At 36.8% G+C, this 22,380-nt stretch overlaps 1 long non-coding RNA gene across 1 annotated transcript; it reads left to right on the plus strand.

Annotated features, from left to right (window-relative positions):
• Positions 1–90: 90 nt before the first annotated feature.
• LOC148130882 (uncharacterized) lies at positions 91–21,489 on the plus strand. Its single transcript, XR_015749111.1, has 3 exons — positions 91–157; positions 593–662; positions 21,383–21,489. It is a non-coding gene; the product is annotated as an uncharacterized LOC148130882 (long non-coding RNA).
• Positions 21,490–22,380: the final 891 nt, after the last annotated feature.

A 22,380-nucleotide genomic window follows, 5' to 3' on the forward strand; every position in this document is an offset into this window, starting at 1 on the left:
TACAACTACATGCAGCCCAGTGACTGATTTCATATAAAACAATGATTTTTCTTTTGCTTTACTCTGCTTGTTTCAATCCTGTCTACTAGGTGGGCCCCATCATATTACTCCTGAGGAAAAGTGGCCTTCAACAGAAGAGATCTTACCTATTCTTCTTGTAAGTAGTTCTTCAGGTTATATGCTAACTTAGCTCCATAGCTACTTTTCTTCCAAGATAGAAATAAATAGGTTAAACAAGTTTGTCTATATTGTTTTTGGGCATTGATTTTTATCTTACATATGATATTAAACATATATTCTAGAATGTAACTACCTTCCAGCTCCTCACCACTTGATAATAGTGTAGCTATGTGGCAAAGCTGATAAGAATCTCGTTCTCTTCCATTGTACTAAGTAATAGCAAAATCTTCTGAAAGGTCCACTCTGTATTCAGTCTTAGATAAGCCTGTCAGGCCCCATTTGTTCCTTGCACATCCTATCTTATTTTACAACTTTCAGTTGCTTCACTTGAGGAAAGTTCTGTGTTATTTTTCTATTTTTACACTCAACAATTTAATTTCTTTTTCTTCTTCCTTTCTCTATCTTGTGTAAGCCCCTTTAGGAAAGGAGCAACTGAATGGAGAGACAAGATAACAATTCTAAAAGAAGGTTGCAATTTTAAAGTTTGTTTGTTACTACATTTCATTCTATATAAAAGGGATTAAAATGCTAGAGTAAAAACTACAGAATGTCATTGTTTTAAGGCTGCAACCATCAAGGAGTTAATGGTAATGAGTAATTAATTTTTGAGCAGACATGCAGGACTTTATTCTCAGTTTTGAACATAGATCCCCATGAACACCCAGTCATTTAATCAAGGAAAAATCAAGACACATGGAATCTAAGATTGCTGTAACCAATAGAAAGAGAAGCAGGTCGCAAATAAGAGTGGAGACAGGTGCTCCAGATACATAGAGCTGGTGGCAAGAAAGGAGAAATTCATACTGAATTGTTATTAGCAAAAAATGCTAACAGTACCTCCACCAACAGACTTAAAAGGGGAAAAATAATCCATGTATCAGTTACAATAGTGCTTAAAAGTTTGTGAATAAAGGAACATGTATAATGTATTCGACACATGTTAACTGAATTCTCTTTAGTCTTTAGGACTTATGTGGAGAACAGATAACATTTTAAGCAGGGATGGGTTTCTACCGGTTCTGTCCACCTCAGTAGAACCAGTAGCTCTGAAGAGCAGCAGACATAGAACCGGTTCTATGTCTGCTGATGTTTTTGCCCACCCACCCACCTGGGCTCTTACCTGATCTTTATTTCCTGATTTTTCAACTTCAGCTGCCGAACGAGGCACAGCTGCAGTTAAAAAAGCAGGAAAAGAGGGCTGTTTCAAAGGCTGCATCTCTGCATACAGCATACTGATGACGATTTACAGGTGCGCGGCTCACAGTGTGCAGGGAAGCTCGTAAATCCTGAACTGGTAGTTAACCCTGTCGTATCCCACCCCTGATTTTAAGTAATATCTGTACAGCAATATTGAAAATTCAGAAGCAAAAAGCTTATGGGTAATAAAGAAAAGACAGCTCCTTAATATTTTGAGATATTTTGCTTCAATCTTTTCTAATTAAAACAGCAATAATAACTATGTGCATCAGGAAACTGATTAGGATGGTTTAACTAATTTAAAAGCAAGTTAAATCTGAAGTGATTCCAAGTTCCATTATCAATCTGTCAATCTGTCTAATACCTGGGAATATTACAGACTGAATAATAAAGAGATTTGTATGTAAAACCCTAGAAAACAATTTATTTACTAGACTTTCATATTGCCCATCTTGTCTAGAGGAGACTCTATGCAGCTTACAAACAATAAAAAACAATGGAGCAATGACCTATTTTAGCATAGAGTTGTAAGAATAAATCTTGTCACATGAAGCTTATTTCATGTTATCATCAGACTATTTTTTTCATAAACTATGAGAATTCTGAAGACCTCATGTACCTTGATTTCATCATGGCATCTGGCTAAATAGCTCATGAGCTGCTATTTAGTAAATTATTTAGCTGAGGGATTGATTAAGTGGGTACATAGTTGGCTCAAAAAATCATACTCAAAGAGTGATAATCAATGGCTACTCATTACCCTAAAGAGCTGTATCAAGTGGGTTACTGCAAGGACTAGTCCTCATTTCCGTACTTTGGATATTTTCATTAATGATTTAGAAGAAGAGAGGCTAAGAGAACATTTAACAATTCTGCGGACAATACAAAATAGAGTGGACAACCTAAACTATGAAAGGCAAAAATAAAATTAAAAACAATTTCAGTGGAATGGAGACATGGAATAAAAGTCAGAGAATTAAATTTAACAGTGACAAGGGCAAAGTTACTAATTTAATAACAAATATTAAATATAAATTTAATGTTAAAAAGGTAAGAGAAACCTGACTTGGTAATTTTCCTTGTGAAAAAGATATTGAAACACCATTTGATTCAAAACTAAATATAGCCTGACATCTGATGTCTGGGGGGAAAAAAGCAAATGCAGTATTAGGCTGCATCAATATAACATATTGTTCCACTCTGTTTTTTCTAATCAGATCCCAGTTTGAGTTCTGTGTTCATTTTTCAGTTCTATATTTTAAGAAGAATTCAGAGAAATTACAATAGGTTCAAATAATTGCAACAAAAACAATCAGGAGACTAAAAACTAAGTCCTATGATGAGCAATTGAAAGAGCTAGATATGTTTAATTAAAAGAAAATTGGGGGAGGGTATTATAGCATTCTTCAAATACCTAAAAATACATTATATGTAGAAAAAAGTAGAAACCTTTTTTTTTTTCTTGCTTCAGGTTGCAGGAAACAGAAAAATGAATTTAAATGATAGTAAAGCAGATGTTAAAAAAATGTCTCAACAGCTAGCCAATTACCCAGAGTGATCATGGGTTCCCCTTTATTTGATATCTTCCAACAGAGCTGAAGAGTCATTTGTCTGGGATCCTTAATTGAGATTTTTACACTGTGCAGAAGATTGAATTCTATGAACTCCATGAGTCTAATTCAAATTTCATTTAGTGAAAATTAAAACTAATGAATTATAGCTAATACAATTATTCTCTATGTATAATATATAATAACGTACTCCCTCTTTCACAATAAAAATTACAATACATCATAAATTTTTGGGTGGGCTCTGAAGAGACCAGATACAGCATTGAGGTCATATGTTTTGTATCCCTGGTGCACAGATTAAATAAATAGTAAAATAATATTTTAAAATGGATTTAATATACTGTATTTCAGAGTCCTTGGTGCTTTCTGAATTGGTTGTTTTCCTGCAGATGTTTCATTGCCAAACTACCTATGAAGAAGACAACACGATCATATATCAAAAACATTTCAGAAACTACCAACAACCACATCCCCATCACACACAAACCATCTAGAACCTTTAAAATATGCTAAATGAACCAAAAGACCAGCGGCCTCCTCTATCTATCAAAAAAGTCATGTACAACATACAGTGTAAAGACAACCATTATGTAGGATAAATAGAACCAAAAGACCAGCGGCCTCCTCTATCTATCAAAAAAGTCATGTACAACATACAGTGTAAAGACAACCATTATGTAGGATAAATAGAACCAAAAGACCAGCGGCCTCCTCTATCTATCAAAAAAAGTCATGTACAACATACAGTGTAAAGACAACCATTATGTAGGATAAATAGAACCAAAAGACCAGCAGCTTCCTCTATCTATCAAAAAAAGTCATGTACAACATACAGTGTAAAGACAACCATTATGTAGGATAAATAGAACCAAAAGACCAGTGTCCTCCTCTAATCTATCAAAAAAAGTCATGTACAACATACAGTGTAAAGACAACCATTATGTAGGATAAATAGAACCAAAAGACCAGCGGCCTCCTCTATCTATCAAAAAAAGTCATGTACAACATACAGTGTAAAGACAACCATTATGTAGGATAAATAGAAGCAAAAGACCAGCGGCCTCCTCTAATCTATCAAAAAAAGTCATGTACAACATACAGTGTAAAGACAACCATTATGTAGGATAAATAGAAGCAAAAGACCAGTGGCCTCCTCTAATCTATCAAAAAATGTCATGTACAACATACAGTGTAAAGACAACCATTATGTAGGATAAATAGAACCAAAAGACCAGCGGCCTCCTCTATCTATCAAAAAAATCATGTACAACATACAGTGTAAAGACAATCATTATGTAGGATAAATAGAACCAAAAGACCAGCGGCCTCCTCTGATCTATCAAAAAAAGTCATGTACAACATACAGTGTAAAGACAACCATTATGTAGGATAAATAGAACCCAAAGACCAGCGGCTTCCTCTATCTATCAAAAAAAAGTCATGTACAACATACAGTGTAAAGACAACCATTATGTAGGATAAATAGAAATAAAACTAGCAGAATGCATCCATGAATGCCAATCAACAGTCTGAAGACATACAAAATACAATACAACAGAATTGGAAGGGATCTTAGTGGTCTTCTAATCCAACCCTCTGTTCAAGCAGGAGATCCTATAACATTTTGGACAAATGCCTGTCCAATCTCTTGCCTTAATGACAACAGATTCAGCATTTTTTCTAAGTATTTTATCTGAGAAACATTTAGCACAACTGTCCAATCAAGGAACGATCAAGTTCATGTTCACCAACACTGGTGGTTCAAGCCACTAGAATATAAAATGAGACCAAACCCTATTTGTTATTGTCATTGATAATGTGATCTAGTTTGGTAATGTCTGCAAGAAAACAATGAAGCTCAAAGAACAACAAAGATTCCATATTTCAACTCTGAGTTATAAATGTTATCTTTTATCAATGCTGCACTTCATATATTTTATCATATTAAAGTATAGGTATCTGTTGAGGGTTAAAATCAGCATTTAAAGTTTCTTAAAACTCTTTTCCCTGAGAATTAATTGTTCTTTACAGATGGCTAAATCTGAAATGCATGTTTACTTTTATACTTTTCCATTGTGGAAGATGGCCTGATGCTCTAGGGCTTCTTCATTTAACCAAGGAGAAGCTACAAAACAAGCCACTGGACCATTAGCCGAAATCAATTAGTCAGACAACACCAAGGATTTAGTGAGAAAAATACTCTTGCAAGCTAAATGTTTCTCAGAGAAAATACTTGGACAGAATGTTGAATCTGTCCTCATTAAGGCTACACAAAAACAAAAAGCAAAGCAAAATAACAACAGCAGCAATGATAAGAACAAAACAACAAAAAAAGGGGTTTAACCAAACTGTATTTAAGCTGCTTTAAGTAACATAAAGATTAAGCAAGGATGGCTACTTCTTCAGCAATTTTTATTGTTTTGAGTAGAAGTGAGATTATTAATAATAAAACAAATATGCAGCAATATTAAATTTCATTAGACACTTTGTTTAACTAGCATGCTGATCAGGCCATTTGTTGAAGAGATAGAACGAGTTCAAAAATTGCTTTTCTGCACTTCAAGGATAAAAATTTGCTCCCAAAGGAAAAAAAATCTAAATAACTAAATAGCTCAACCAAATAACAGATCAAAGATTAGTGAGAAGGTCATTCTGATATGCTACAGCTGTAATAACATATATGATAACTTAGACCTGTCAAAAAAGCATTGCCAAGACAAGAAATGTGAATAATTTTGATAAGCTTTCTTTCAGCATCTCAACAGCTAAGTAGTTATCCAGCCTAAGAAACATGTGGAATCATGTTCATCACTTATCTACAAAAATTGAAGGGAGGGGGACAGAAAAAGTTCACAGACAAAATAAAACATACAGTATATAAGACCTTTAGACTGTATTTGTAAGGATAAACATGGTTTCTATTTTCTTATGGAGACCAAGAAGTGCCAGAATCTTATGAAGGGGAAAAATACCGGTGTTTACAGATAGTCCTCAACGTATAACTACAATTAAGCCCAACATTTCTGTTGCTAAGTGAGACAGTTGTTAGGTGAATTTTGTCCCATTTTATGGCCTTTCTTGCCACAGTTGTTCAGTAAATCACTGTAGTTGTAAAATTGGTAACAGAGTTACTAATCTGGCTTCCCCATGGACTTTGCTTGTCAGAAGGTTGCAAAAGGTGATCACATAAGCTCCGGACACTGCAACCATCATAAATATGAGTCAGTTGCCAAGCATCTGAATTTTGATCACATGACCGAGGGGATGAAGCAACAGTTGCAAGTGTCATAAATCCTTTCTTTCAATTCTTTTGTAATTGTAATTTCAAACAATCACTAAACAAACTGTTGTTAAGTCAAGGACTACATGATTATGATGCTATTTCCAAAGGAATCCCCTTATAATTATTCATTCCATATTCAGATCATGAAATTATTTACTCACTTGTCTAGGTCCAGGAGGCCTTTGTACAACTTTGGGCTGTGTGCCAGTTGCACCTATTCTAAAGGCTCTATTCTTACGCATGCCATTATCACTTCTCATAAGGACTACTCTAATGCAGCATACCTGAAGCTGCACTTAAGGAGCATTCAGAAGCTTCAACTGGTGCAAAATATGTACAGGCAATTTTGTACATATGGACTTAGGGCTGCATACTTTATAGCTCTATTGTATGAATTGCTTTGGTTATCAGTCAGTTTCTGACTTCAATTCGGAGTACAGTTACAATCTTTAAAGCCATACAAACCTAAGTTATTTGATGGTCTACCTTTCCCTGGTTACATCATCCCATCCCATCAGGGTTGACAGTAGAGGCATTTTATGGTTCCATCCGCTTTGGAGTTCTATTTGATGTAAACCAGGCACAAAGCTTTCTCTGTGACACATGCCCTTTGAATCATTTCCTCTGAGTTGAAATTGGCCCCAATCCTATTGACATTCCAGAAGTTCCTTCAAACTTGATTCTTTCAGTGAAATTGGGAATTCCATGGAAATAGAGGGTCTGCAAAATGGGTGTATTGTATGTAGGATTCCAAATGTACTCGTGTTTTTGCTTTATATTTATAGCTTTAATTGTTCTAATTGATTTTAATGGTTTTAATGGTTCTGATTATTCCTACTTTTTAAAATATGTCTATGCTACTCAGAATCACAGATGTGACATCAATGGCTATACGAATACAATGAACAAATAGGATCTTATAGTACATGCTGTGAAACTTTTATTTTATTTTTTAAATCAGGGCTATATTTGTTTTGTGTTTAATGTTTCTGATAAATCATAAATGAAGCTCTTGTATAATAAAATAAAATAATTTACACTGTCTTGAAGGAAGATTTTAGTTTTCGTTCCTTAACTGAACAAAATTCACCCTACCAGAATGCATGGAAAAATGTATATCACAATGGGATAGTACGTTTACAGGGATGTGGTTAGATAGGGAATATATACTTTTAAGCCTATGTGGAAGGGTCTGGCTTTGCCTTGAAGTGCTTCAAGCTGTGCAAGTCTTATGAGGTGCTGTGTTCCTTCTCCATGAAATACTTTATGAAGTTTTGAAGCCCCTGTGTAAGTTCCACTAGCATCTGTTGCTCATATGTAGAAGTTTCTTCTGGCTGTTACAAATGTCAGATGAGTCATTAAAATAAAGAAACAATGCTGCTTTATTGTTAGAACTACTTGAGTACTGTTTTATGAAGCAGCCTCAAAAGTTCTTACAAAGTTTCACTGAAATAAAACACTCCTTTGAAGCTTTGCACAGTCCTAATTTATAATTCATAAAAATTCGGTCTGACTTAAGCATGGTATATAACATCATACATTGCAATGTCCTACCTGTCAATGAATACTTCAGCTTCAACCATAACAACACAAGAGCACACAATAGATACAAACTCAAAGTAAACTGCACCAAACTTGATTGCAGGAAATACGACTTCAGCAACAGAGTGGTCAACGTCTGGAATACTCTACCCGACTCTGTAGTCTCTTCCCCAAACCCCAAAAACTTTAACCTTAGTCTGTCTACTATTGACCTCACCCCTTCCTAAGAGGTCTGTAGGGGCGTGCATAAGCGCACCAACGTGCCTACCGTCCCTGTCCTATTGTTTCTCTTATTCTTTTATTTTTCTTATATGTACCCATTTCATGTATTCACAACTATGTATACGCTTATACTTATTATCTTGTAAACAATTGGCAAATCAAATAAATAAATAAATAAATAAAATAAAATCTAAACCATTACAAGAAAATATAATATCTATCCATTCATCCTGTATTATATGGTTTATTTCAAGAAGAAATAGAAGAAATGGATAAAAGTACAAATGGATGTGATTCTAAAGCGTTCTTTGCTCATAAAGTTCTTTGCTTCATAATCTCTTAATTCATAACCATTAGCCCCTTTCACTTCCAGATGTCCTTCTGAAATGCCAACTGGTTGATTTGTTCTGCAGCTTTGCATATAGTTACCAGCAAGTGCATCCCATTTGGACTCAGAGAAACTTATATGTTAGTTTACCCTACCCTACCCTATGCTGTCCTACCTTACCCATCCCATCCCATTGCATCGTATCACATCTCATCGCAACCCATTCTACACACTTTTGTGTTCCAGCTTTTTTACTGCATTTTTATGTTCATCCAGGCGGGTACTTATTCTTCTATTGGTCTGTCCAATGTATGTGGCTGGGCATGATGCATAGGGGACTTCATATATGCCTTGGTTTTCTTAAGTTTTCACAGGTATTTATATGTATGGTATTCAGCTTTGTTCAGGTATTTTCCCACGTTATTATAGTTGTGCTTTTATAGTTGTGCTTTAAAAGCACAACTATAATGACGTGGGAAAATACCCGAACAAAGCTGAATACCATATATATATATATATATATATATATATATATATATATATATGTGGATCTTTGGTTATTCGGGTTTTCTCCCGCGTAAGATTCAAAGTATCTAGGCAACGTTTCGGCGAGGTCCCACTCGCCATCTTCAGGCTGGTGCTTTCGGCTTAGTGCCAGTGCAAGCAGTGTGTGACCGGAGCTGCCATCTCTCTATATATACAAGTGGTGGGGGATGGTGTGCTGGGCTGGTTGGCTGTGCTGCAGCCTCTTGATTGGTTGATGGAGTTGATGTTGGTATAATGGGCTGTGTAATGGCCTTTTGTTGTAGAGATATCCTGGATCTTGTGCTGTCATCTCTCCTGGGTCGTTAGCCTCTTGTGTTTTAACGGCTTGGGTAATGGGTTGTGTGATGGGCTTGTGAGTTCTTTTGTTGTGGTATCCTGGGTATTGTGTTGTAATCTCCTGGGTCGTTTGTGTTTTGATCTCTTTTCGATTAGCCTCCTGTGTAGTAACAGCTTGGGTAATGGGTTGTGTGATGACCTTGTGAGATTTATTGCTGTGGTATCCTTGGTCTTGTGCTGTGATATCCTGGGTCATTTGCTGTGTTGTGACTTCTTGAGTTCTTGAGGTGTAATTTCTTGAGTTTTCTGATGTGATGTCCTGAGCGGGTGGCTGTGATGTAGCATTTTGGGTTTTTAATATGGCTTTGAGTTTGGGGTCTGGGTCTGTGTTCGTTTGGCTTCGAGTTCGTGGTCGTGCCACATCTTCATGGTGGGGGTCAGTTCGCTTCATGTATGGTTCAGAGGAGTTTGAAGTGGGTAGTGATGCAGCTGCAGTGCGGCTTCTGGTCTGTGGTCGTGTCTCATGTTCTGTGTGGGTGTGAGTCTGATTTTTACGTGGAAGTGTGGTGGTGGCATCTTGTGTGGCCCTCATGGGTGTGGGTCTGGTGTCATTTATCATGTTGGGTACTCGTCTGTTCATGAGGGCGGGTTTCCAAATGGCTGGTAAGCGGGAGGTGTCATCTCTTTTATTCATGCTGTGTGGGCGTTTTTCTATCTCTATGGCTTCTCTGATTATTCTGCTGCTGTGGTGTTCAGTTTTGGCGATAGTTCTGGTATTTTTAAAGTCAATCTCATGTCCTGTGGCTTTGAGGTGTTGGACCAGGGAAGAGGTTGGTTCTTCTTTTTGATTGAGTTCTTATGTTCTTCAACGCGTGCACTTATTCTTCTGTTAGTTTGTCCAATGTATGTGGTGAGGCAGGCAGTGCAGGGGATTTCATATACTCCTTGGTTTTCTAACTCGATTTTGTCTTTAGGGTTTCTTAGGATGGTGGATATTTTTCTGTTTGTGCAGAATGCTGTTTTAATGTTGTGTTTTTGGAGGATCTTGTTGATTTTGTCTGTAGTGCCTTTTATATATGGGAGGAGGGCTTTGCCGTTCTCTTGTTCTCTGTCTTGGATTTTGGTTGGGGTTTCTTTTTGGATTAGGTGGGTGATCTTCTTTCTTTGAAATCCATTGGCTGTTAGTACGTTGGTGAGAGTGTTTAGTTCGGTTTTTAGGTGTTGTTCATCAGCTAAGCATTTAGTTCTGGAGATGAGCGTCTCAGCTACGGAATTGATCTGTGCTGGGTGGTGGTGTGAGGGTGCGTGTAGATAGCGGTTTGTATGTGTTTTCTTTTGGTAGATGGTGTGTCCTAGGGAGCCATTGGGTTTTTTGTATACCAAGACATCTAGGAAGGAAGTTGATTGTTAGCTTCTGTTTCCATGGTGAATTGTATTTTGGGGTGTAGGCTGTTGAGGTGTGTGAGGAAGTTGTTCAGTTTTTCTTTCCCGTGTGGCCAGATTATGAAGGTGTCATCTACGTATCTGAGCCAGAGTTTGGGTTTGTGATCATATTTTTCTAGAGCTTGTGTTTCAAAGTGTTCCATGTAGAGGTTTGCGATGACAGGTGAGAGGGGTGATCCCATGGGTCCTCCTTCTATTTGTTTGTATTTTTGTCCATTGTAGGTGAAGTATGTATTGGATAGACAGTGGTTGGTCAGATCTAGGATGTGCTTGGGGGGTTGTATTTGTTTTGGATGGCTGTCAAGGCTTCTTTTATTGGCACTTGGGTGAAGAGGGATATGACATCGAAGTTAACTAGTAGGTCGCTGGGTTGTAAGTTTTGTTTCTTTATGATCTCGATGAACTGGAATGAGTTTCTTACATGTGAGTTGATGGATTCTGCATAGGGCTGTAGTTGTTTGGCGAGAAATTTGGCTAGGTTTTGTAGAGGTGAGCCTATGGAGCTGACTATTGGTCTAAGTGGAGTTCCTTCTTTGTGTATCTTGGGGAGACCATAAAGCTTAGGGCATCTGGATGATTTCTCTCTGGGTATGATTCTTTGCTGGATTTCTTCACTGATGGGGGAGGCTTTTATTTTGGATCTGGTGGTTTTTTCTAGGTAGGTGGTGGGGTCTGTCTTTAGGGGTTTGTATGTGGGGTCTAGGAGTAGGTTGGTTAACTTGGTTTGGTAGTCAGATGTGTTCATAACCACTGTCGCGTTGCCCTTGTCTGCTGGTAGGATTATTATGCTGGTGTCTTCTTTCAGGTTACGTAGTGCAGTCACAAGCCCATCACACAACCCATTACCCAAGCCGTTAAAACACAAGAGGCTAACGACCCAGGAGATGACAGCACAAGATCCAGGATATCTCTACAACAAAAGGCCATTACACAGCCCATTATACCAACATCAACTCCATCAACCAATCAAGAGGCTGCAGCACAGCCAACCAGCCCAGCACACCATCCCCCACCACTTGTATATATAGAGAGATGGCAGCTCCGGTCACACACTGCTTGCACTGGCACTAAGCCGAAAGCACCAGCCTGAAGATGGCGAGTGGGACCTCGCCGAAACGTTGCCTAGATACTTTGAATCTTACGCGGGAGAAAACCCGAATAACCAAAGATCCACATACAAATACCCGCGAGAACCTCAGAAAACACACACACACACACACACACACACATATATATATATGTGTGTGTGTGTGTGTGTGTGTGTGTGTGGTATATGAGATATCCATGTTAGTCTTTGAAGCAAAAAATCACAATACATACTAAAGCATTTTAAAAATTAAAAAAATTATTATTTCATACAGCTCTCATAAATCAAGTGACCATACATAAAATAGCAAAAGTGACATTGTAAGAGCCATGATGGTGGGGCAGTGGTTAGAATGTAGTACTGCAGGCTAACTCTGCTGACTGCCAGCAGTTTGATTCTCAACGGCTCAAGGTTGACTTAGCCTTCCATCCTTCTGAGGACAATAAAATGAGGACCCAGATTATTGGGGGCAATATGCTGATTCTGTAAATTGCTTATAGAGAGCTGTAAAACATTATGAAGTGGTTTATTTATTTAGTGTACAGCACATGTTTGCCAGGGATCATCGAGATGGCTGGCTGCCTTTGTGAAAGGATTTTTTTGGGGTGGTATTATCTTTACCCATGGGATGGCTGAATGCCAGTAGGCAATCGGGGGAGAGTCCTTTCTTGTCACTATTCTCTCATGGGAATAGAGCTGTTGAGCTGCTGGCTCAGCGGTGCACAGGCCCAGCATCTTACCATATATGTATTATTGCTATTGCTATTAATTTTTTTTAGCACTGACTACCTAGCTAATATATGCTGTATCCAAATAAATTTTAGTAGATGTTTAATTAATCAGATTGGTGTAACTATATATTTAATATATTCTTGTATGATTATACATTGTGAAAAAAACTATCTTTGTTATTTCTGTAGGAAATATTTCTGTAGGTATTGCCACTTGTGAACAATAGAGTGTCCTTGATAGCTTTCTCAATATTATTTCTGAAAAGGCAGTACTAGATACTTGTTACTCCTAAATCATCATATTAAAAACAAAATCTATACAAAATATAGGCTTGCCATCATTTGATTGGGGAGGACATGCTCAGATTCAACTCTGATATGACTGAGTGACTCTAGATTTGGTGCCCTCTGGATTCAGAGAGTTTTTATCTTTGATGTTAAAAGATAACCTCAGACAAGCCTGATGCACAATTTGGCGGGTCCTCTTGAAATCATGGTTCTTGACTAAACAGCAGATGATAGCTCTGGTTCAGAAGTCCTCTTCATAAATCACATCTTATGAGCCAATTTTGCACATTTCTGGGATGGCCCAATTTCATGCCTCTGGATTACTGCAATACACTGTATAGAGGATTGCCTTGAAGATCACTCAGAGGTTTTGGCCAGTTCACAACTAGTTTTGGACACAGCTTAGTATTCCCCCCAGTATATGTAAATTACTGCTTTATGAGCTGTACTGGTTACCAGCAAGTTCTACACATAATTTATGCAGCTAGTTATTACCTCTAATGCTTTTCATGCCTCAGAGCTCAGTTATTTGAAGAGCCCTCTGCCTCATATTATTTTTCTCCATCCAGTAAGATTGGACAGATGGTCATCTTTCATAATTTAAATATTGTCATTTGGTGGGCCTCAGGAAATGCACCTTTTCTATTATTATGCCTGAATTATGAAACAGAATTCCTCCCAACAGCCAATTCTTGTGTCAGAAATTTGAATGTCATCTTTGAATGGTCCTTGATTATTTTTGTTTGTATGGACTTACGTCTATTTTATTATGCTTTAAAGTTTAACATTTTAAAATATTATGTTGATTTAATTCTGCATACTGTCCAGAATCACACATAGGGCAACAACATAAATTGATTGAATGAATGAAGAAATAAATAAATTTAGATTAAATGATGTTATTGGAGGAAGAGCAACTTCTTCTTAAAAACGTCTTACTTCTTTAAACAAATATAAAAAGGAAACAGATTGTCCTAAATAAAATATTTTAAGAGGTTTCTGAGATTAGGAAGAACTCTACTGTGCCTTTGATGGCAATATCTGGCATACCCAAATCTGAATACATAAAATTATAAAAGAAACAAAATAAAAGAATATAATTTCTTTCTTATTCCTTCTTCCTTTTGAGAATCAAGTTGCCACTTACTTAACAGTTCTTGCATTCCTCCTTAAAGGCCATCTCCACAGACATCTAAATTCTACTTTTTAATAATATAGAGAATAATATGTTAAACCAATGCCTCGTGCAGTCCGCTTATAGTAAAGAGAATGCCAATCATTTTGGGGCACTATGGCAGTTTTACTCTGAGCATGCTCACATTAAGCTAAGTTCTTAAATTTAACGATTAGCTTACTTATTATTGTCTTTAGTCTTCCAACCCGCAAGAATACAAAATGTACTGATACATACTCAGGATTTTTGTTTTATAGAAATGTTAAAAGCTGATAAGTTATGTGCTGCTCTCTCTCTCTCTCTCTCTCTCTCTTTTACTTCTATTAATATTACAAACAAACAAAAAAGTTTAAAAAAAGGTACAATATTACGAACAAACAAAAAAGGTAAAGTCAGGAAATGAGCAACACTATAGACATATGTGTACTTTAATGCTAATATTAAAGACAATGTGCATAAAATGATTCCTTTGAGTTTATGTCCATGGTTATTTTCTGAAAAGAATGCCTATAAATTTTGCAATACCACTTTCAGAACTATTTTTCCTTGATAGGGGTTCTCACAAATCACACTTTGCAGTGAAGAAAGAAATTTTCGCAGTCAGTTACTTTCTAGACTATATCTGCACAAGTGCAATTCCATGAATCAGTTTCTCATTAAATGTTTAAATGACCCATATCATCTGTACCCAGCAAAGTAGATAGATGCAATCATCAAAATGTCTATCAAAATGTACTTGATTACTGTATTGTCCATGACCTGAATCATTTTCTTTTCTTTTCATATTGAACCTAATATGATGTCACTAAAAATAAGCTGACAGAAAATTAATAGACAACAGACTTGTTATATTAGTCTGAAGCACTGCAGATTCGGGTTTTCCAGATGCTTCAACCTTCAGTTATTCCTAGTAGTGTTTTGGCTGAAATTAGAAAATGCACACATGAATGTTTTCCTGTATCGTGAACAGTGTCTTTTGGGCATGAAGAACACTTCCCTTATGTGGTACCTCTTTTGGAGGCTTTAGTAGCATGATTCACTATAAGCGTTAGTCATTTGATCTGAAACATAAATGTTACTTCAACTTTATTAGCAGTTCTAATTACTTACCAGAAGTTTGGTTGGAAAAATAACGCAAGTTTCTAAGTTTCAGTGGAATAAATATTCCAAAGGTGTAGTGTAAAGCAAAAGAAGTCTGTGAAGCGAATTAGTTAAGCAGTCCATATAACAAGTAGACTATGTCCATAGTGCACATAAAGACCCTGAGTTACCTACCCGTGTCCTAAATACCGCAATTCAGATAAGTGGTTTATCACCTTGGTGGCAGATTATAGAAGACCCTTTTTGTGGACATGTTTTTCCCCAGTAAGAGAAGCTAACAATTCTATTCTTACAATGAATTACCAGGGGATCATACAACATTTATCTCCTTGATAGTTTCCCCACCAAGAATGTAAAGATAATACTTTGCATTATCAACAGAAGAAAGATTTTGTGTGGATGTGTCTGTATAAGTGTGTATTTGCTGGGGTATGTGAGTCTGTTTTGTGGGAAACCTAAACATTGTCTCATACAGCCAGCAAGGCATAACATTTGGCAAGCTTCTGACATAAACAGCATGAAAAGGCAAAGCCAGTCAAGACAGAGTGTGCACAGTGGGGACTACAGTTATTCATAAAAATATATTATAGGAGCAACTTTCTCCTCACAAGAGAGGTATATCAAACAGAGCAACAAAGGCTTTATATTTCCTAGTTCAGAGCCAACCCTAATTCCTTATGTTCCACACTACATTGGTACACTGTCCTTCTGGAAATCAAGGATCTATGATGTTGGCTCCAAGGGTCACCTGTAGATTCAGCAGGGCTCATTGTAATAATTTTCATTTCTAGCCAACTATTTTGGTAAAACAGAAAGCTTAATCTCTCTTTTTTTAAAAAAAGACATATATTTTTATTTGCACATTATGAATGGCACAGCTAAAAGTTCTCCTAGCAACAAATGTACTCAATTTCATTTCACTTTTATGATAACTACTACTTATCCTTTTTACTCAAACTGGTTAAAAAGAATATCCCCCTTAAAGGCTAAAGACTGATGGTAATGGAAGTAAAAAAATTCCAACTCTTTTCACTGATCTACTTATTATTGTTGGACAAATAAGAACCTGCTTATCCAAATCTTAGGCATGCAATTACAGCTGGCTCATGCTAGGATATACAAAAAAGGCAGAGCAATGTTCTTTGTTTCTATGCAATAGTCTTAGGCCGTTTGACTGTGGTTGTTGCTGACTGCAATGTCACAGAGAAGCTAAAGTCTAGGGCTGTCAAACTCCTGGCCCGAGGGCCAGATGTGTCATGTGCTGGCCACGTCACGTCCAGTTTAGCGAAGGAGAAAAAGTCTCAATACATCACATGATGCGCCGAGACAACATGAGTTTGACACCCTTGCTATAGACAAATCTGTCAAAGGTCTGTTGTCAGAAAAGCTTTAGCTCTGAAGACAGTGTTGCAGACTAAAGCTTTAATTTAGTTTAAGTTACCAAAGGGCAAATTAAATCTGGACGGGGTGAAAGTGATCTTATGGGTGGCAAAATGATGGTGACACTGTCTGTGACTCCAGTGATGGAGAAAGCACTGTGATCTTGCAGCCAACAGGCTTGTGATAAAGTTGCCCTTGGCTTCCCAGTGGAGCTCTGTCTACAAAGCCATCTCATTCTATATCCCTTCTCTGTGAAAATGAAAGTGGAGTAAAGACTCCAGCTGTGGGAAAAAGCACATATTTGCATGTCAAGATAACTGGTATGAAAATTATCCCCTTCTTCTCTGCTTCACAAGAAATTGGAAGAATGGCAGTTTGGTGCTAGCTTTCCAATCTTGCTTCCACCATTCTCTCTATACCTCTTTTGCCTCAGGTGGCAAGAAATCTACCTGCAAAGAGATAATAAATAATGGATAAGAGAAATGGCAGAGTGTCCTACTGGTGCCAGTCCTACTGATTATTTTGTGACAATAGAGAACAGTCAGCAGAAGACCCAAAACAAATGTTCTCCATCTTCTTCTCTCTTTCTGCTTCATCTTATGTGCAAATAATCCCTATTATACTCTATTGCCAAGGAAAAATAGCAGTTGTGTGAGCAGTATTTTGTTAACCAGGTACTTTTCCTTCCAGTTTCTGCATTGTGTGAAACCATCTTAGTGTAGTGGTGAGGAAGCCAATTTTTTCTGAAACTGATTAGTGGAAACTGAAAATGTTGAAACAACCCCATATGTTGAATGTCTGTGGAGATTCTCAGTCATCCACAGCATGGTTGTCAAGAGGCACCTGGACTTTCTATTTTTTCTTTGAAGACATTTCACTTCTCATCCAAGAAGTTTCTTCAGCTCTCAGCTGAAAAAAAAAGAAAAACCAGAAAATCTTCAAAGAAAAACCAGAAAGTCCAGTTGCCTCTTGAAAAAGCACCTTTAGGAGAACCTTATATATTATTGCATTCCTGAAACAGAAAGATGAATGACCCCCCATTAATGTTTTTTTTTCAGCTAATTACTCCTATTTATTAGCATTGTGATTTGTTATTAGAATATCAACAATATTTTTTTATGGATAAATAAAGTCAGACTCCAATGAACCTGTTTTAGAAATGCATTGGCCTTTAATTCTTTCTCCTTCACAAACATGGATCTTGCCAAAAATCTTAATAAAACTAAACATTAAAGCTGGCTAGTGTTTATACTTCTTTAGAAATTCTCATCTCATCTTACCCTTTCCTGTTTCCTTTATCTGTAAAATCGTCCTTATGGCTTCATACCACTGCAGTTATCTGAAATGAGTAATTCGTCTCTGCAGAACTTTCTGGAAAGACAAAAGGAGATGTCTATATAGTACAAATATATGGAGAATTTTTACCATGGAACGAAAGAAAAAAAAAAACCTACAATATTCTTGGCTACATAATACATTTCCAAAAGTAAGAATATCCTTCAGTTTGTAAATAGAGTAGTGAATTATGTTTGGATATTCAAAAAATTATAGGCATAAATCTGTCAGAGTGCAAATCTCCTCTATATATTAGAAAGTAGAATTTTTATTTACACTAATATGTATATTCCTAGACTACATAGCAAACAGGCTTGAAATGCAGCATAGTTTCGAAAGCAGTCAATGTTAGATTAGGGCATATTGTTCCAAAAAAGAAGAGAAAGTTCAAATACACATAGCTTCCTTGTTCTCCGGATAGCAAACTGAAAGTTACCTGACCACATCTTTATTTGCCTCCTTTTCTATATCAATGTTCTCTGGTTGCTGAGACTGGCCAAAGATGACTTAATTTTCTGGGCTGTGGAAGTGCAGTTTTCTGTAATTTCTAGCAACAAGATACTGTATGCAAATATCCAGAAGTGATATATCAGCAGGTCCTGACCAGTTCTGGAGAACCAGTAGCAGAATTTTTGAGTAGTTCAGAGAATCGGCAAATACCACCTCTGACTGGAGATTTTTTATCCTTCCCCTATCACACCCATCAAGAACCGGTAATAACAAAATTTGAATCCCACCACTGCAAGTAACGTAGGGAACACTAACATTGTTTCAGGGAGACAGCTTGAAATGACATACTCCATGATATTTTGTACAGTAGTTCTAACTCAGGGGTATCAAACTCAAGGCCTGCAGGCTGGATCCAGCCCGCAGGGTGCTTAGACCTGACCCATGGGGCAGCCTGGAAAAAGCAAAGGACTGGCTTGCAGTGCCAAAATGGGGAAAATGGAGGCCGTTCAGGCCAAAAATGTTTTGGCCATTAGGGTGCTGCAGGAGCCCTTCATCCCATCTGCTATCTGTCCTGCCTCTCTCCTCTGGCTGGTCCACAGAGGACAACTACAATGCTGATCCGGCCCTTGAAGAAATCCAGTTTGACATCCCTCTTCTAACTAGTTCTGTCATTTTTTATGAGGCCAACCCGTTTAGTCTGGTTCTGATCTCTTTGGCAATTCTTAAGTTTGTTTATAATTACAAAAATAATAGAACATCCAGTATTTTCATATGTATTAAAACAGTACAAGCCTTGAAATTGACCATCCCATGCCTCACTTAACATATTGCTGAAAATATAATTGAAGGACTTGGCACTTGTATTTTTTTAGTCAGTAGGGCAAGGAACTTCTGCTTCCAAGGAAAGGACTTTTTATTCCTTGTGACCCACACAATTATCACAGCTATATCTTTTTGCTTATTCCTTCTCTCCAAACAGGAGTTATCATAGCTGCATGATTACAAATAGCATTCAGGAGATAAAAAGTCTCTTTGGATCACCTATTATTTAATTGCTTGATCAATTATTTCAAGGAATTTTAAAAAATCAATTAGTTGATGATACAGTGGAAAAGAAAAAAGAAAACAATGCAATGTATAGAATTACCAATGTTGCACATGACAACTAGAAAAGGCTTTTCATGTGCTAAATGATGTTGTATGTTGCAGTTTGAGTTAGAGGAACCAACCAATCACACTCCTTAGAATGCTGCAATTAAACTGTATGGACAGATCGGTTCTGAGTGTTTGGTAACTGTGGGAGTAGTAATATTTACAATGGCATGATTTCATCTTTTGGTGCCAAGATGAGAGAATGCATAGTAAAGGAGATGCAAAGTCACAAACTTTGCACAAGTGACTTTATGAGCAAAGTCAAAAATTCCACAAGCTCTTCTCTTGATCCTGTGCATTGGAACCCAGCCACTATAACTAAATATTTTTCCAGATCCCAAAAAATATACAGTAATGAACATATTAAGTATCTTCACACTTAGTACTTGTGAACATACTAAGCATAAATAATGAACATACTAAGAATGAGTTATTTAGTGAAGGTAAGTAAGCTCTCTTAACTAGGAATACATTTTCTTTATCATATATGCATTCAAAAAGGAGTTCCCGTAAAGCAGATGGATATGCTCCATTCTATCCATAATACCTGGTACACAGTGATATGACAAAAGATGGCAATTTGTTCCTGCTGTTTTCTACACCAGTGCTCATTCTGTTTCAACAATTAAAACAATGTGCAAGGAAAGAGCTGCTGTAAATAGATAACAGAGCTGGTTTCCTCCATAAAGAGCAAAAGTCAGTTCAGAAAGCTGTTGAGAGATTGGGCTTCCATTTATCATGGAATGACATATTGACTGCACAGGCAGGGTATCACTGCTAATTCATGCTCTCCTTTTGGGAACAGAATAACATGTCTCCTCCTGCTCATATTCTCTTTCACCTTGAGAAATCATCAGTTCATTACAACTGGGGAAAACCAGATTAAAGTGTTTAGTCAGTAGCTTAAAAGTAAGCCTCCATCAGGTTAAAAGCTGTGAACTTTACATGAGAAACATTCATTTGGAAGCATGATTGTGATAATAACTTTCTTGCTTTATTTATCATTTATGGTTGTAAAAAAATTAACAATAAACATTAGCTGGGATGTGTTTTTCCTTTGTTTAATTGGCAGCATTCAAAACTTCATAGTCAATTAAAAAAAAAACTTAAATTCTAGGTTTTATTTGAGATTCAGATCAAACTTTTCTTTCATTGTCAAAAGAAAACTGTGTCTTTTAGTGCACACAAAAAGTTTCTAAGAAACATGTAGATCTGAGATAGTCTATTGTTTATGTGTTTTACAGTGTTCAGCACATCTGGTTTTCTTTTATATTAGGTTTATTAATTTTGTTATACATACACACACACACACACACACACACACACACAGACATACACATACATTATCCAATCAGTGAATATCTGTAGTTATAGAGTCTCCAGAGAATGAATAACACTGAAAAGTTAGGGACTATATATTGTTATTCTTCTTTTTTGTCATTTTAAACATTGATAGAAAATGATTTTATTTCTTTTTACGTGGTTGAATTGGTCAATGTCTTCCTGCTGTTCAGCTGATCAATTTGTAGCTGAATTTTGGAAAAAACTGCACTACTCTCTAAAAGATATATCAGTGTATGTAGAACATGTACATCATACAGAATTAGCTACTTCTTGACTTTACCGGCATATCTATGTTTGCTGCAATTAATGTGGAAATTGGCTCTCAGACTGAGGGAATAAATATTAGAAGGATGAACTTATTTTGGAACAATGATCTCTTGATAATAAATGAAGGTGAACTTTTGCATGTTTACCAACTATACAAATTGCTCAGTGCTTCAATTTGTACATCTGTTTCCATTATATATATATTTTATATTCATAGCTCAATGAGACCAAATATGATGATTTCTAAATTAATTTTAGAGCTGTTGATGCTTCTAATATATACATCACAATGTTAATCACTTAGCCGCTGAGATAGAAAAATAAAATATTCCATCCATGTTGAAGTCAAATAACTGAATACATAAAAAAGTATGTAAAGCAAACCAAAAATGTTCTGGGGATCGATTTATGTTAACAGTGCAAGATTTTCCAAGCAGTTTCTGTAGTTCATTTCTTTGTCTCCTACAATTTTTCACTCTAAAAAGGCATAACACAGAAGAAAAAGAACAGGAAGATTGAAAAGGAAAAGAAAATGACTTAGAAATCAGAGCTTAATGACTGCAAAACAGTTCGTCGTTTATTGAAGCTTTAAAGTTTGTTTTATCTCCAAAGTGGATTATCTTCTTGTTCTTCTTCACAGGCCAATTGATCTGTGGCTCATCAGCTGTCAGCTGATCCCACTACTGGCTGGCTCCTCCCCATCCCCCCTCGCCTGGCCTGAGAAGGTAAGGGTAATGGCAGGGGATGGAGACTCACCCCATATTCCAGAGCAGGAGATGACTGAGTAGGAGTGAGTGATTTCGAGTTGGCCATGCTCACCCAGTCACACCGGTTGTCAAATTATTGGCTCTCGGTGTTTTCTTTTCTTTTCTTTTCTTTTCCAAATGGCTCTTTGAGTGTTTAGGTTGCAGACTCCTGCTCTATACTATTCCAGAAAGTGGCAAGTCATTCCATTGGTAAATTGTTCTCACTGTTAGCAAGTTTATCCTTAGTTCTAGGCTGCTTAGTTCTTTAGTTAGGATGCAATAGCTACCTGCATCCCAAGTGATAACAGAAGTCATGGAGAGATGGAAGTCCCAGAGAAGGTGTCAGCAGATCCCTGTCTGCTGCTTCTTTTAATCACCACGATCCAGAAAGATGTAAAAATAATGAGGTCTATGTGATGGGAAATTCAGTGGGCATTGTGCTGCCATGGTGTTTAGTCTCATAAAATGGAATTATACTATAATAGCATATCCTGGAAATAGTAAAGAAGCTCCAGGGATATGGCTGGCTGGCTTCTTCTCAACTGGAAAAAATTATTAGAATAGATACAAAATAGTTTACATTTGGACAGAATGTAATACGTTATAGAAAGCATTGTGGGAATTTCATAGCTCAAAACAGTGAAACAGAAAAACTGGTGGAAGACAATGTGATCCTTATCTGTGTAAAATGACATTGACTGAGTGACATTAATATGACTGATGGTAGAGCTGAGAAA

Source organism: Notechis scutatus, chromosome 4 (assembly GCF_049901735.1).
Source record: "Notechis scutatus isolate UNSWTSFEM ecotype Mainland chromosome 4, rNotScu1.2, whole genome shotgun sequence".
In the NCBI taxonomy this organism is placed as follows: Eukaryota; Metazoa; Chordata; class Lepidosauria; order Squamata; family Elapidae; genus Notechis; species Notechis scutatus.